Source organism: Macrotis lagotis, chromosome 6, assembly GCF_037893015.1.
Source record: "Macrotis lagotis isolate mMagLag1 chromosome 6, bilby.v1.9.chrom.fasta, whole genome shotgun sequence".
NCBI lineage: Eukaryota > Metazoa > Chordata > Mammalia > Peramelemorphia > Peramelidae > Macrotis > Macrotis lagotis.
The window spans coordinates 83,803,307-83,821,086 of NC_133663.1; positions in this window are offsets into that span (position 1 = coordinate 83,803,307).

Here is a 17,780-nt window from a genome sequence, read left to right on the forward strand (position 1 = left end):
GATCAACTGAAGTTTAAGTAACTTGCCCAAGGTCTCCCAACTAGTAAGTGTCTGAGGTTGGATTTGAACTCAGGTCTTACTGATTCCAGATCTCATACTTTATCCACTTATTTTCTGATCTTAGTGTCCAGACAGCCAAATAAATGCCTAAACTAGGTATATAAGGCCTATCTATGATATATGATCCAACATTTAGATTTTAGAACTCACATCTATAAGCATCTACTGTCTATCTCTGTGCATGTATGTAAATAAGTCTATCTGTTACCTCCTACATTAGCAGCCAAGGTTAATGGAATTCTGATAGACTCGAGATTCTCTTGGGATAAACTGGGAGGCAAACCTTGAATAAATGCAAATACTCTCCAGTGGACTTCAGTGCAAAGGTCAGCTATTCTTGTTCTCCTTGGTGAGACTTGGCACGTTCAACTGGTCATTTTTCAAGCTCTCAGTGCCAGGCCACTTAGCTAAGCTTTACAAATATATCTCATTCTATCTTCACTGCCATCGTGGGGGTTGGAGGGAGTAGCTACTATTATTTATTTATTTTTCTTTCTTAGGTTTTTGCAAGGCAAATGGGGTTAAGTGGCTTGCCCAAGGCCACACAGCTAGGTAATTATTAAGTATCTGAGGCCAGATTTGAACTCAGGTACTCCTGACTCCAGGGCCGGTGCTTTATCCACTACACCACCTAGCCGCCCCTTCAGCATGTGTACTCTGGAGGGGGAACAGTGACCTAAATAGCTGTAAGCAGTAGGTCCAACCCTGACTGTTTTTTTATGCTTTCTACATGTAGGAATCATTCTGATGTCTCTCAGTGGCTAGACAGCCAGTATGAGCAGGTATTCCTTTACTCTTTCAATCCTACATTTTTTAATTCATCTAGATTTATAAAGAAAGGTGGAAGGAGTCACTTGCTCATTCCCAGGCTATTATGGCCAAATTCTTGAGTAGTGGGAGTGGTAAAAAGGATATCTTTCATATGTAAGGCACTTTCCTTTGATGGAGTGCAAAATACTTCTTTTTTCTCTTCCATCCTTCTTCCTTTCTTCTTTCTTCTTCTTCTTCCCTCCTTCTCCCTCTTCCTCCTCCTCCTCCTTCTTCTTCTTTCTTTTCTCCTTCTCCCTCTTCTTCTTCTCCCCTTCTCCCTTCTCCCTTCATCTTAGATACACCTACTCACTTCTCCAACATTTAAGGTCTTGTTTCCCTTCTCAATATTCTACTATAGCAATTCTTTATAAGGCCATTAATGGACTTTTTATCCCCAAACCAATATAATTAGTTAGGCATCTTGATGGAAGAGCGCTGAATTTGGAATTAGAAAAACCTGAGTTCAAATTTCACCTCAGGTACTCACTAGTTGTGGGACCCTAGGCAAGTCATTTATCTTTTCTTACCTTCAGGCCCCTCATCTGTAAAATGGGGAAAATATAAACAGGAATGCCTCATTTTATTGCACTTCACAGATACCATGTTTTTCATAAATTGAAAGTATGTGGTAGTACTATGTTGAGTAAGTTTATTTGCTCCATTTTTTTTAATAGCATTAGCTCACATTGTATTCCCATGTCACATTTTGGTAATTCTTGCTATATTTCAAAGTATTTTTATCATTATTATATCTATTATGGTGATCTATGATTGGTGATCTTTCAAGTCACTTTTATAAGTGTTTTGGGACACGATTTAAGTTAGCAAACTTAATAACATTGAAATTAGGTCAATTGATAACCCTACAATGGTCTGTGAGTATTCAGGGGAAAAGTAGGGCCAATTGATGTGGCAAATTTCATTTTATTTTTTATTATTATTTTTTTGCAAGGCAATGGGGTTAAGTGGCTTGCCCAAGGCCAAACAGCTAGGTAATTATTAAGTGTCTGAGGCTGGATTTGAATTCAGGTATTTCTGACTCCAGAGCAGGTACTCTATCCACTGCACCACCTAGCTGTCCCTTTTGTTTTTATTTTAAGAATTGTTGTAACCACCCCAAACTTCAGCAACTACCACCCTGATTCTTCAGCAGCCATTGACACCAAGGTAAGATGTTCCAACACAAAAAAGATTATGACTCACTGAAGGTTCAGATGATGACTACAATTTTTTTAACTTTAAAGTATTTTTTAAAATTATAAAGTATTTAAGGTATGCATATTTTTTAGACATAATGCTATTTTATACTTACAGTATAGTATAAACATAACTTTCATATGCCACTGGAAAACAAAAAATCATGTGACTCATTTTATTGAGCTATGCATTTTATTATGGTGGTCTGGAACTGAACTCATAATTTCTCTGTAGTATGCCTGTAGAACCTTCTTAGGCTTTTATAATGATGTAATGATATAATATATGTAAAGCACTATATAAATGCTAGCTATTATTATGTCTTTTTTGGCAAGTCTTTGACTTGTCTTAGCATATCCTACAGTGTACTACTCTTTTCTTATACCATTACCCTCTTCGACATTTTAATCTATTTGACACTACATTGGTCTCTGTCTCATTTTCCCTCTTTCACTTTTGTCTCTGTCTCCATCCTTGTCTTATCTTTTTGTTGTGCTTTAGATCCTCTTCCTTTCTACCTGTTTTTCCAATATTTGTGTTTTTCCTTTCTAATATTGTTTGCTGTCTTAAGGAATCACTAATTTTTTTTGATCTCTTCTAGTTTTCAGGGATTCATTTCTCACATGAGATTTACTCCTTTCTCTTCTTATTTTCCTTATTTTCCTTTCAAACTTTTCCTCAATAGTTTTTTTTTAAGGTTTTTTTGCAAGGCAAACGGGGTTAAAGTGGCTTGCCTAAGGCCACACAGCTAAGTAATTATTAAGTGTCTGAGACCGAATTTGAACCCAGGTACTCCTGACTCCAAGGCCGGTGCTTTATCCACTACACCACCTAGCTGCCCCTCTCAATAGCTTTTTTATTTTTTATTTTTTTATTTTTATTTTTTTTAGGTTTTTTGCAAGGCAAATGGGGTTAAGTGGCTTGCCCAAGGCCACACAGCTAGGTAATTATTGTCTGAGACCAGATTTGAACCCAGGTACTCCTGACTCCAAGGCCGGTGCTTTATCCACTATGCCACCTAGCCGCCCCTCAATAGCTTTTTAAAAAAATATTGCTTCATTTGTTTTTGGTATTTGTATTGTCAAAGTACTTCTATTGTACTCTACAATTTAGGCTCAAGTTTTCCAGAAACATCTTTATTCAATTTTACACTAATCTATTTTTAAGGCATTAATTGTTAGGAGAGAGTTATTCCATCTGACATAGTCTATCATGCTCACCATGTCCTATAACATGATTCTGCCCCCAGATGATTTCAGGTAACATTTTTAGGAATTTTGAATAAAGAAAAGATAATCTTAAAATACTATCAAGGTTAACTATGTAGAACTGATTAGGTAATCCCTATTATTTACTTAACCAATTGACTAACCAAATCACTGTCCCATTTTCCCTGGACCACTTCTAAGAGTTAAACCAAGGGACCATCTCTCATCCAGAGAATATTCTAATCTTTCTCAATGGAAAAACTGTCAATCACTTTAGGAAATTACTCTTAGCTGGGTCAGTTACCAAAGCATTTCAAAGATAAACTGGTCTGAAGTTATTCTTTGTTGAAAGATGTCTTACCATTTTAATTTATTTCCCTAAGAACAGTCTTTTTTGTTTTTTGTCCTGATTAGCACCTACCTATTCAGGGTCCTTTTCCCAGAAGATTGGAAAGGGCTTTAGAAGAAAATACTATGTCTTTATACTGCTAAAGAATCCAAAAAGGAGGCTTTAAAAATAGTCTTACACAGCATATAGGAAAATCCATTTTTTCCTTTTCATCTCTGCTTGAAGTCATTTTGGTAGAACTCTTCTAAGTTTTTGGGCAGCTCTAGATCTAGTAATTCTTTATACAGGTCAATGTTTTCTGTCATTTATTTATCACTCCAATTTTAGTTCCTATGAACTGATTTTGTTCTGAAGCCAGTCTCTTCCCCTTGCTGCCTTTGGGTAAAGTGATCTTGTTTTTATCTTCCTTGAAACTAGTGCATTCCCCCTTGATATTTCCCTAGTTTATCTTATATACATTTATTTATACATAATTGACTGTATGTGAGGTCTCTGTTAGACTGTGAGCTCAGATCAGAGAATGTCTTTTGCCTTTCTTTGTAACTCCAGGACTTATAGCATTGTCTGGCACATAACAGCTCCTAATAAGACATTATTGACTAATTGATTACTCAGAATAAATCAGGAGAACACATAAGAACATTTTATTGCTCTTAATGATTTCAATGAAGGGGCCCCCAGAAATTTCACCTTTAGGTACTGAAATAACTGGGAAATATGATGGCCAAATTAGTGGCATTTGTAAGACCACAAAGACCTAAAGAAGCACCTTAGAAGATCAGATTACCCAATTTTCCCAAAGAACAAAACCATAGGCCAGTGAGTGGATTTCAATTCCTGGGAAAACTTTAGAACAGATGACTAGTGAGCATCTAGAAAAGGAAGGATAATTCTCAAGAGACAGGCTAGTTTTATCAAGAACAGTCATGTTAAAACTAAAAAAGAAAAAAAAATACCTTCTAGGGGCACCTAGGTGGCGCAGTGGATAGAGCACCAGTGCTGGAGTCAGGGGGACCTGAGTTCAGATTCAGCCTCAGCAACTTAATAATTGCCTAGCGGTAATACCACTACTGGGTCTATACCCTAAAGAGATAATGAAAAAGGATAAAAAAAATCACTTTTACAAAAATATTCATTTTTATTTTTAGTTTTGTTTTTAGTTTTTGCAAGGTAATGGGGTTAAGTGGCTTGCTCAAGGCCACATGGCTAGGTAATTATTAAGTGTCTGAGTCCGGATTTGAACTCAGGTACTCCTGACTCCAGGGCCGGTGCTTTATCCACTGGGTCACCTAGCTGCCCCCTACAAAAATATTCATAGCAGCCCTGTTTGTGGTGACAAGAAATTGGAAATCAAGTAAATGTCCTTCAATTGGGGAATGGCTTAGCAAACTGTGGTATATGTATGTCATGGAACACTCTTGTTCTATTAGAAACCAGGAGGGACGGGATTTCAGGGAAGCCTGGAGGGATTTGCGTGAACTGATGGTGAATAAGAGGAGAAGAACCAGAAAAATATTGTACCCCCTAACAGCAACATGTGGGTGATGATCAACCTTGATGGACTTGCTCATTCCATCAGTGCAACAATCAGGGACAATTTAGGGCTATCTGTGATGGAGAATACTATCTGTATCCAGAAAAAGAATTGTGGAGTTTGAACAAAGACCAAGGACTATTATCTTTAATTTAGGGAAAAAAACCCCTGATATCTTATTGTCTGATCTTGCTATCTCTTATTCTTTATGTTTCTTCCTTAAGGACATGATTTCTCTCTCATCACATTCAATTTGAATCAATGTATACCATGGAAACAATGTAAAGACTGGCAAATTGCCTTCTGTGGAGGTAGGGGGAGGGAAGTAAGATTAGGGGAAAAATTGTAAAACTCAAAATAAATAAAATATTTATGTTTTAAAAAAAATAATTGCCTAGCTGTGTGACTTGGGCAAGTCACTTAACCCCACTGCCTTGTAAAAAATTGAAATTAAAAATAAAAACAGGTCACATTAGACTTGGCTTATTTCCTTTTTGACAGTTTGCTGGTATGGTGCATCTGGGGAAAGCTATAACTACTTTATCTGGACTTGAACAAGGGATTTAATAGAGTATCTCAAACAGTTTTTAAAATTTTTTGATGGGAATGTTAAAAATTGTTTTCACATTTAACTGGAGGAAATCAAAATACTAAATGAATTTTTAAAAAAAGATAAAAAAGTTATTGTGGATTAGGGTGATCTAGTCTAAGACTTGAGAATGTGAATAAATTTACTGAAATGACTGATTCTTGACCCAGAAGTATTTAAGGACAAAGAAGGTTTATTCTGTTTAGGTAACTTAGTAAATGGAGAAGGCTGGAACAGCTGCCAGATCAGCAGCCAACCAGAGATAAGAAACTAAAGAAAGAAATTAGGGATAATAACAGGATGATTGCTACTGGACTGAATCAGTAGCCAGATCAGGATTTATTTGGAGAAAAAAGTTCAGAACAGTTGCAAAGTTATGAGTATGGCTGGGTTTCAAGTCATTTTGATAGCCCTGAATAATTGGAAGGGAGTAGGTGAGGTAAGCTCAAAGACTTAATCCTTTCAGACTAGGGTGAGATTTATTGTTTTATTTTTTGATTGGGGCTTTTCTTGTACCTGGGAGCAGGGATTCACCCAGTTCTTGCCAGGGGCAAGGTACTTCACTGAAATTCAGTGACTTCATCAATATATTTTGTTTTTAATATTACCTATATTGCCACTATATCCTTTCCCTTCTCCCAGAGTCAGTCTTTATAATAAAAAAATTAAGAAAAAAATTCAACAGAATTAACCAACATATGAAGGAGTATGACATAATATGTTGTTTTCTATAATCTTGATGAAGCAGAGTACAGAGACAATGCTGTAAACTTTTGAAATTTTCTGTAGTGTGGAAGGTATTCTCCATTCTCTTTATTTCCTAAACTACATCCTTTGGGACAGGAAAGACATAGTACATAGAATGCCACCCATGCCCGATGAGTACTATCTTAGCCACTCCTTGGGGACTGCCCCTATGGCATACACATTGGAGAATACCTGGAGCCACATGCTAAAACACTCCTCAAGCACCACCCTTATCCCACCCTCTCTGTCTCTCTCTCAAAAAAAAAAAACACCCAACCAACACCCCCCCCCACCCTTCTCTTTAACTATATGGTCCTGGATCTATGTTGATCCAAGTTTCTGCCATTTTCCCTCTTTCTGTCTTCTCTCTCCCAAGGTTTTCTTCTCTTTTCTCAGCTTGTAACTACTGATATGATGCAGAATCCATTCTGGATCCTGGTCTGAACCCAGTCACTTCTTGTGACTACTTTCTGTTTCCTTTCCTCTTTCCTCAAGGACTTTAGTCTCCTTATTAATTAGTCTATCCTTTAGATAGCTCCCTATCTTTCTGTCTCAACAGAGAGTTTAATCAGTGAACTGTTTGTGGTCACCTATGAACTTTCTGTAATACATGTGAACTTTGCAAGTCTGTGACTATTAAAGTCTAAGACTTGTACTTCTGGGGGTCAGTCTGTGAGTTTTTTAATTAGAACAAGCCCAAAATTTAAGCCCCCCCCTTCATTCCCTTCCCTTATTTTATGACTTCCAAAAAAAGAGTGTCTTGGCCTCTTTGAAGGTTAATCTTGGTTATCATAATTATAATTTTGCAGCATTCAGTGCTGATTTTGTTGTTGCTACTTTTCTTTCCATTTGTATTGTTGTAATCACATACTGCTTTTTTGGTTTGCCTTATTTTTTCTGACATCAATTCATATGTCTTCTCAATATTTATCATATTCATCATTCATGTTTCTTACAGCACAGTAATGTCTCATTATATCTATGTACTATGTTTGTCCAGTCAGTCCTCATTTGATGGGAATCTGCTGTTTCTAGTTCTTTGGAGCTATTCACTATGATACTGTGAATATTTGGATTTCTATGGGACTCATCTAGTGTTGTTGGAAAGGTGTAGACATTTTAGTCACATTTTTAGCATAATTCCAAATTGTTTTCTAGAATAATTGGGTCATTTCATAACTCCATCAAGGGTATGTTAGTGCCCTATCTTCCTTCATCCCCTCTTACACTGATTATTTCCATGTTTTGTCATTGTAGTTAGTTTCTTGGATGTGAGGGGAAAGTTCAGAGTTTTGATTTGCATTTGTTTCATTATCAATGAAAAAATTTATGTGATTTGAAACTATATTTTTTTTGCTTCTTGTCCTTTAGAGGAATGATTCTGTGGAGAAAATAGATAAAATCTATGTGCTGTGAGTTTGGAAGAAACATCTCCCTATTAAAAGTAACCTTAGGTTAAAAAAAATAAAATACCACAGGGCTTTGTAAAGTACAAAATGTTTGTATTTTATTCAACAGCAGGGTTATAAGTCCATTGATTTTTGCCTTGAAGAAAATCTCTACTATTTTAAAAACTCTTCTTCCATCTAAATATTCTGATGGGATCAACTAGAGACCTTCAGCCCCATCAGGATGGTCTGATGGGATTAACTACAAAGAAATATCACCAGAATAAACCTGATCTTGAGCAACTCCTGAGAGACACTGAGGTTAACAAATTATAACCCCAAGATTAAGACATTCTTCCCCCAAATTACCTGACATCCTACCCCTGTTATTCAACCTCCCTAATAAGGAAAGTGACTGAGCAGCTTCACCTCATAGGCTCTTTTTTTTGCAGGCTGTAATTTGCCCTAATACTGTATAAAATGCCATATATGTGTCTATCTTTGTTGGTCACTTGGCAATTGTCCATCAGTTGATGCAAATTAACTCTTTTATCATCTAGTATTACCTTTTGGTTTATTGTCTAGGTGAGAGGAGTTACTCTCTTAAGAAGATTCTAGAACCTCTGGTATAGTGGACAGAGTGCAGGCCCTGCCTGGTTTCAAATTCAGTCTCTGATACTTACTAGCTGAATGACCTTGGGCAAATTTACCTCAGTTCCTAGGAGCTTATATTTTATCAGGATAATAGCACCATCAACAGAAAATAGAAAAGTTAGGGGGAGGGATGGGTCATGAAGAAAAGTAGTTCACTTTTAGACATGTTGAATTTGAGGGGTTGGATAGTATTAGAAATAGATCTGGCAAACAGTTGGAATCCAGACATTTAGGACAGGGTTCAAGGTAGTAACAGATTTGGAAATCATTTGGTTGAGGGTAATAATTAAAGTCATGAGAACAGTGAAATTCCCAAGGGAAAGAGTCCAGAGGAATGAAAGAATCTTTTAAGGGTCTTCTTTAAGGGATAGGAGGAGCCGGAAATAAAAACAAGAAAGGTTTCAGGCAAATGGGGAAATGGGAGTGTTGCAAAATTCAAGGGCTGAGGTTACCTCAAAGGGAAGGGGTGGTCCACAGGTGTCTATAGAGAGCTCAAGAAGAATAGATTTTATGATTCAATCTTAGATTTGTGGTTAAAATTATAATTAATTATATAATATTTGATTCTCATAACAAAAGCTCCACTAGTCTCCTGCACTTGCAGGATGTCACATGTTTCTTTGAACACTAGAAGGAAAACTAACATTGTCTGTCTTGTTTTTAGCTGTAGATATTTCTCCTTAGATTGGTTTCTCTATAGTATAGCTTTCATTTTCACCACCTTCAATTTTCTGTGGGAAATCAAACTTAAAAGAAGAATATATCATGCAGGGTGTGTTTTAGGATATCTCTAAAATGCATATTAGAGCTGGGGCATTTCATCCTCTTACATGGCCCTTTCCACTAATGGGCCAGTTTCTATGAAAAGTATATCAACTCTAGATTTGAATGAAATCATTAGAAAAGTGGTCTATTTGCTAATGCCTCCTTTGTATCTACTCAACCCAAGTGGTTACTATCTCATTCCATTTTTTTCTCAACTAGGCTTGCCTGTTAACTGCTACCATCTCTTTTCCAAAGTTAATTCTCAATTCCCAGAAGAGGATCTCAGGATCATTGATTTAGATCTGGAAAGTACCTTAAAGGTTATCTTGTCCAATCCTCTCTTTTTACAGGTGAGGAAACTTGAGGCTCTGATAGAAGAAGGGACCTGCTTAAAGTCACAAAGTTAGTAAATAAGCAGAAATAAGACTACATTATTAAATCCATTAATGCTCATTCTACTAGGAAATGCTGCCTCACAGGGATGCCCTTTCTGGTATCTGCTTACACAGTCTCATTTATGGCCTCACTCTCATTCAACTAACTACTTTACCTTTTCCAATTTTACCATTGCAAGAAAACTTCTCTTATTTTTGCTACTAATAGAGAACTCAACAGCATTGGTAAACCTGTAGGGTTTCCATGTTACTAAACTGTGTCCTTATTTTGTGTTTATCTTTCTTCTTCTTAATTGATTAGTAGGCTCAATATGCTTCCAGGTAAAGGAGGTCCAGAATTGAACAGGAAGAAGAAAGCAGATCTCTTTTGAGAAATTGCAGTTGTTCAGTGATTTCAATCTTCTCTTCAAAACAAAACACTATCTTTTAAAAATGCTAATATTTTCCTGATAATGTTGTATGACCATGAGTCATGGAATATCACAGTCTGTGACAAATTGAGTTTGAGGATCCACTAAATGAAAAATAGAGGCCCATGAGCAGGTGGAAATATACTGTAAAGAAAGAATTCCATAGCAGAGGTGCAAAGAATATCATCTGAGAAAGGTATGGCCCAGAAAGGATGTGAACCAGTCACAAAGTGAGTCATTGTTGCCCATACCTAGCCCTTGTGTTCTTCAAGAGAACTAGAAGACCCTCATCATTTTGGGGACTCCTTTTGGGAGATTTATTGGAGGACATGGGCAAGGTCTTAGAAGAAGGGTCAGGATGGATGGATTATACTGTACATTGAGGCAGCTACAATTGATAGAGCATTTGGTATTGGAGTCAGAAATATCTGAGTTCAAATCCAGCTTCATTCACTGCCTAGCTGAACCAAGGCCAAGTCATTTAACTATGCCTGCCTTAGTTTCCTCAAATGTAAAATGGGGTAATACTTTTCAAGGTTATTTGTGAGAATTAAGAGAGATAATATTTGTAAAATGCATACTATAACATCTCTCACAAAGTCAATATTTAATACATTTTATTTCTGACCTTCCTCCAAAACCCTTCCTTTCTACTTTGCGTGATCTGATGATTGCATACAATTTTTTTAAATCCTATCTTTATTGGGTAGGTTTAGAACTAGAGATGCTTGGTTCCTTTGGTTTAAATTTCCTTCAGGGTCATAACTTTGACTGCTTACTGGTCAGACCTGAACTTGGGACAGTTTTTGGCAGTATAGTAGTTATTTTTATTAAAATGTGGTGTAGACAAAGTAATTTCATTTTTGGCCACTAGATGGTGCAGCAGGGACACTAGAAAATCATTTCTTAGATGGTTAAAATGATATACTGCTGCTGTAGATTTATGCTATTTAGTGGATCTACTTTAAGAAAAAAGTTACCTTTTTAGAAGCACTTTATTTATCTATCAATTTATTTATTTATTTGTTTGTTTGTTTATTTTAAAGTTTTTGCAAGGCAGTGGGGGGGGTTAAGTGGCTTGCCCAGGGCCACACGGCTAGGTAATTATTAAGTGTCTGAGACCGGATTTGAACCCAGGTACTCCTGACTTCAGGGCCGGTGCTTTATCCACTGCGCCACCTAGTCGCCAAGAAGCACTTTAGAAAGTTAAATCCTGTGTTGTTTAGTAATAGATACTTTCTGGCAGGTTTGCTGTTGTTATTTGCCATTGATTCTCCTTCTAGAAGAGGACCATGATATTAGGGAGGTGATGCCATGACATCAAGTGAATGGGATTTAAGGAGAAAGGGGCATGTCACCAACCTCACTTTCTCCTCCAGAGCCATCTGGGTCCAGTGACCATATTTGGATCAATACAATTGGACATGGATACTTCCACGGTGCAATCTCATTCTGCCAATATTTGTTCATTCAACTTTATTATTTATTTATTTATCTGTGTTTTTTTTTTTAAAGCACTTTTTCTTTCTGATGGAATATAGCTTCAGCTGTTGTTGCTGCTTTTTAATGGGACAAACGGTGAAGACTTTTTTTCCTTTCATAGCGTGACTAACATGGAAAATGTGTAATACAGTTGTCCATGTATGACATATCAGATTACTTGCTATCCTAGGGTGGGGGGGAGGGAAGGATGGGAAGGGGAAACTTAACAAAAATGAATTTTGAAAATTATCTTTACATGTAATTGAAAATATAAGTAATAAAATAATAACAATAAAAGAAAGTTGGCCCAAGGTATTCTTTTTAGACCAGGTGAGGGAAATTGCAGGGACTAGATTCCCAGCAACAGAGGCATGCCTAGAAAAGTTCTATTTTTTTTTTTAGTGAAACAAAAGACTCTCTTGTGGATAATTATTATCCTTATCATTACCACTACCATCATAACTGGCATTAAATTTTGCAAGGTGATTTAAATATGTATATTTTAGACTAATCTCCATATTTACAGTCACCATTCATGGACAGAATTCAGCTACGCATTGGCAAGTTTTGTCCTGCACTCTTTTTCATTTCTTTCTTTTTTTTTTTTTTGGCAAGGCAATGGAGTTAAGTGATTTGCCCAAGGTCACACAGCTAGGTTATTATTAAATGTGTGAGGGCTGATTTGAACCTAGGTCCTCCTGACTCAAGGGCTGGTGCTCTATCCACTGTGCCACCTAGCTGCCCCACTGCACTCTTTTTCTGACTGGATCAGTTAGTCAACTGTGGCGTCTCTTGTTCCAGGGGAACATCTTGGCACTTAACTTTAGTCTTATAGCTGCTCAGAACTTCCAAGTTTTAATGATTGACAAGCCTTAATTTTCCCAGTAATTACAAACATCTCACCCTACATATATGATCTAAACTGTTCTTTAGAGAAATCTTGTGAGGTAGATACTACAGGTTTTATTCTCCTTTTACAGATGAATAAATTGAGACCCAGAGAGTTTAAGTGACTTGCCTATGGTCACATACTTATTATCAGAGCTAGTATTTGAACCTAGATTTCTGAAGTGCAAAACAGGCAGAATCTTGAGGGGAGAAAATGAGAAATGCCAGGAGAGGAAAAAAGGAAGCTTTACTGAGGTTTTAAAAATCCTAGTGCAAGTGTTGGGACTGGGATAGCAGGGTTTATGAAGCCATATGTGAATGTGTGCTCTATAGAGACCAATAATGCCTCAAATGAAGAAAAATAGGCAAAGCTCAAAACACAACAGGATTCTAAGACCTTCTCTTCAACTCAAACCCATGAGTATTGTATGTGTAAATAATATGTGCAAAGAAATGTTCCCTGCTAAGAAAATGTATATGCACTGAAAAAGGTGCCAGTGAGGTCCACCAGCAGCAGGACCATATGGGATTGTAAAGAGGCTCTTCCCCCAACACCTTTCCCATTTTCATATCCTTTAATTCACCTCTAGGAAATATGTAGGCAGGAGAATTTTTCTTTTTTTTTTCTTCATCCTTTTCATTCTGCAAATAAAATCCTACCCAACAATCATTTATTAAATCCCCATTCTATTTAAGACACCTTATGAGGCATTGCCAATACAAAGACAAAACCCAGTTCCTGTCCTCAAGGGGTTTGCACTCCCCAGATATTGGGAGAGTTGCTTTAGAACACAGATTATGTGGTTTTTTAAAATTTGAAATCATGATGTCAGAAGGATTCTGACTGGGATGGAGTTCTAATAGAAGAATAATGCTAAAAATATAATTCAATTCAACAAGCATTTATTAAGGCCACACCAGATGCTGGACCAGCAGCTGGGTATACAAGGAAAAAGCAAAAACCAATCTTGAAAGAGCTTTCATTCTACTGAGAGGTCTCAACATTTGCACAGGTAAGTAAATGTATGATGACTTCAGAAGAAAAAGAGCATTAGAATTCAGGAAAACTTCCCATAAGGGGTGGTCCCTGAGCTGAGCCTTCAGGGGAGCTAACTATTAAAAGTGGCAGAGGTAAGAAAGGAGGACGTTTAAGATGACTACCTGGGTACCTGGGTTGAGTTTAGGTAACCATAAGCAGTCCAGTTTGGCTGCAATATGGAGTATGTGCATTATTGTGTTTTCATTAGAAAAATTAATTGCTAGGGGGTTTTCTGGAATCAAAGGATGCCTCTTCCTTAATATCATTTCCACTGATAAAATTTCATCAGGGTTTGATGTTGAATTATATTTATCAGGACCAAGGACTTTGGTGACAAGGACTTTCTTTTTTTGGGGGGTCTTCGATAGCTGTGGCTGACGCACCATTGCTGGGCTGCATCTCCATAGGGATTGTTTTCTGGGATGATAACTGAGAACTCAGCACTGTAAACTCCATTATTCCTAGGGCTCTTAGTAAGTTTTATGGAGGAATTAGTTGGGGGTAGGATAGGGGAAAGGATAAGTTTCTTACTTATTATTTTCCCAGGAGTATTTTTCCTTGGTTCATGTTCATATATTTGAATGCTCGTACCAGTCTGCTATAGGAAGAGCAAGTTTATCACATAGCAAAAATTTTGTAAGTTTTAGAACTAGATGGAATTTTGGGGGAGTCAGATAAGTCATCAGGCTCTTCATTTCACAGACAAGGAAAATGAGGTTGAGAGGTTAAGAGACATTCCTAAAAACTCAACATCTTATATAAACTGAATGTTGAAAACTGTTACATAATTTTTAAAAAAATGAACAAAAACAGGGCAGTTAAGTGTCGCAGGGGGTAGAGAGCCCTGGAGTCAGGAGGACAAGAGTTCAAATCCAGCCTCAGACACTTAATAATTGCCTAGCTATGTGACCCTGGGCAAGTCACTTAACCCCGTTGCCCTAAATAATTTTTTTTTTAGGTTTTTGCAAGGCAAATGGGGTTAAGTGGCTTGCCCAAGGCCACACAGCTAGGTAATTATTAAGTGTCTGAGACCGGATTTGAACCCAGGTACTCCTGACTGCAGGGCTGGTGCTTTATCCACTGCGCCACCTAGCCTCCCCTGCCCTAAATAAATTTAAAAGAAAATTCAAAAAATGAGCAAAAAGAAATGATGAGGAAAAAGTTAATATGAAAATTAAAATTGAAAGTATATTTTACATACTTTTTTTTCAGAGAACCAGGTTTAAGCATTTATTAGAATATCCCTGAACTTGTTGTTCAAAAAATTCTACTCAGAATATCTTCAGAGAGAGAGAGAGAGAGAGAGAGAGAGAGAGAGAGAGAGACAGAGACAGAGACTTGCTTAAGTCACACAATAATTTCCTGGGTCAGGATTTGAACTCAGGTCTTCCTGATTTCAAGGTTAGTACTTATTCACTGTAGCCACCTAACTACCTTTCTCATTTTCTAACTGAGGAAACTGAAGCCCAGAGAATTAAAGTGACTGAGAGATAGTAAGTACTAAACCTAGTATTCCAATAATTTCAGATCTATTAATCTCCCTTGCTAGAGTCAACTTAGACTTAACAATAGAAACATCAAGCTTTGGGAGAGAATTTGAAAGAACAATGTGACAAATATCCTTTCTAAAGGTCCTTCCCCATACCATAGCTTCAGTGGCTGTTATATTTTGAGACCTCTTACTTGATGAGACTATATAAGCATTAGGACTACATCTTCCATCCCAATCACCATTTATCTATTTTTTATCTATTTTTTTATTTTTTTACTTAAGGCAGTAAGGTTAAGAGTGACTTGCCCAAGATCACACAGATAGGCAATTATCAAGTGTCTAAGGTCTGATTCGAACCCAGGTCATCCTGACTCCAGGGCCCATGTTTCTTCCACTGCACCATCTAGCTGCCCCCAAAGCTCAATTTTGCATTGGCTGGAAATTGAACCCAGGCCTCCCACACAGCAGGTGAGAATTCTACCACTGAACTACCCGTGAGAGACTCTAATTTTTTTTATAGACAACTAAGTCCATCAGTCTACATAAAATTTCCTATCTATTGCTGCTTTAAAAAAATACATTCATGAGAAATTATTTTTTAACATTTAATTAACATATTTAATAAAAATTATAAAAAATGTAAAAAAATATATTTTCTGTGTGTGTGTGTTTTCCCAAGAGGTGACCAAGATGCCCCTGGGACTTGATTGGTTTAGGGGAGGCAAAGTTCAGATTTGCTTCCCTTAAATCAGCTTCCAGTAACCCCTGGTCATATTGACACAGCTTCTTCATCACCAAAGGGCAAAAAGAGACCCACATAGAGTCGGGCTCTGTTGAACTTGGCAGATATCCCAAGACCTCACAAGTTGCCACACCTGTGAACCTGATGCATTTCCATATGAAGATGAAGGCCATGTCTACCCAAGCTATGTGATGCAAATATTTCCCAAATATCCTTTCTCTGCTAAGGTTAAGTAAATCTCCTTTTGTTAATTAACAACCTGCAAAGTACCACATCTCATTTCAATCTAATATCATACTTGGGTAATGGTCTGAGTTAGACCTTCCTGTTATACTTTCCCACTTCCATCCCAGTGCTGGATAAGGGGGAGGGGAGAAAACCAAAACTATTATTCAAAAAAATATGTATTGTTGAACAAAGCAAATTAATGTATTGGCCAAGTCCAAAAGTATATAAATATCCATGAAAACAATCTTGCGAAGTCTTTGGGATCATGCCTCCCTGATATCCAAACTGATCAAGAATCTGCTAAGGAGAATGGTCATGAACAGGCTCCAGCAAAAGACTAAGTTCATATTTTTGGCTGGAAGACTATTTGTGTAGACAATCCAGCTTTGTTTTCTTATATCTGGAATCCTCCAGTAGGATGCATTGCTTTCTCTGCTTCTTCCAACATCAGAGAATCTTTTAAAAGCCAAGTCGAGAAGGATCTTAATAAAAAATCTATAAGCATGGCTTTTAATGTATTTCATTTTTATTGAATTCCTTTTAGAAGTAAAAAGTAGCCTGTTTTGTAGTATTCAGTACAGGGTCCATCTATAGATAGAATACACAGGACAGAGAGCTGAGAGGCAGGGGGAGATAAGAAAAGGAATAGGAAAAGGAGGGTGGAGGTGGAGAATAGCAGTCTTTATTACTTTCTGAAGTGAAGTCTCTCCTCCACCTCTCATTTCCGTTTTTGTTTCCTTTCTATATTTGTGTTTTGTGTGGGTTGGAATGATTTATCTGATATGGCATAAGAATGGCTTCCAAATATGATTCATTTTCTATAGCATGTTTTCTACACTTTGTCTCTACTCTTTTTTTTCAAATGGAAAAAGTAATAGCCTGCATATCCCATAGCCATGAATATATAGTGAATAGCCCCTTCCCCAAACAACATTCCCTTATTCCCACCCCATCAGCAATCAGCTGCAACATGCATTGTTATATTGTTATACCTGTTTACAGAGTGGGGAATTGTGTCTGGGTCTTTTTTAAGGTCACTTTGGTGGCTTGATGGCTGAACCAGAGTCAGAGGCAGAGCCAAAGTCTGATTTTCCCTGGCTCCTTGCCCAGATTTCCTTTCCCTAGACTCTAATCACAAACCACACCTAATTCAGAGAAAATAAGGGGGAGGGGATTCCTGATAAAACTGGTTGAATTCTTCCTTCTTTCTTTCTTTCCTTCCTTCCTTCCTTCCTTCCTTCCTTCCTTCCTTCCTTCCTTCCTTCCTCCCTCCCTCCCTCCCTCCTTCCTTCCCTCTTTCCTTCCTCCTTCCCTCCCTCCTTCCTTCTTTCTTTCCTTCCTTCCTTGCTTTCTTCTTTTAATTTTTTTTTATTTTAAATTGCGACAGTGCTTTCCTTGGAACTAGAGCTTGGAATCCTAACCTGTTATATTTGTGAAATCTGGAATAGGTATACTACTAGAAGAAAACCATTCAATTGAAGAGTTCTCAAATTTAGGATTAAATATAAGCTCCTCTGTTTGACTTTTTAAGTCATTCACTATATGATCTCACCTCTCCAGTCCTGTTACCCAACTTTTTTCTTGTACTCTATGTGTGCCACCATTGGATTGCAAGCTCCTTGAGGTCAGAGATATTCTTTTGTCTCTTTTTGCATCCCCAGCATTTTGTATGGTGTCTAGAATACAGTAGATGCTTAATAGATTTTCATTGATTGATTGATTAACCAAATTGGCCTTCTTACTGTTACACTTGATAACCCATTTTTCTGCCTATATCCCTTTGCACTTACTGTCTCCCATATC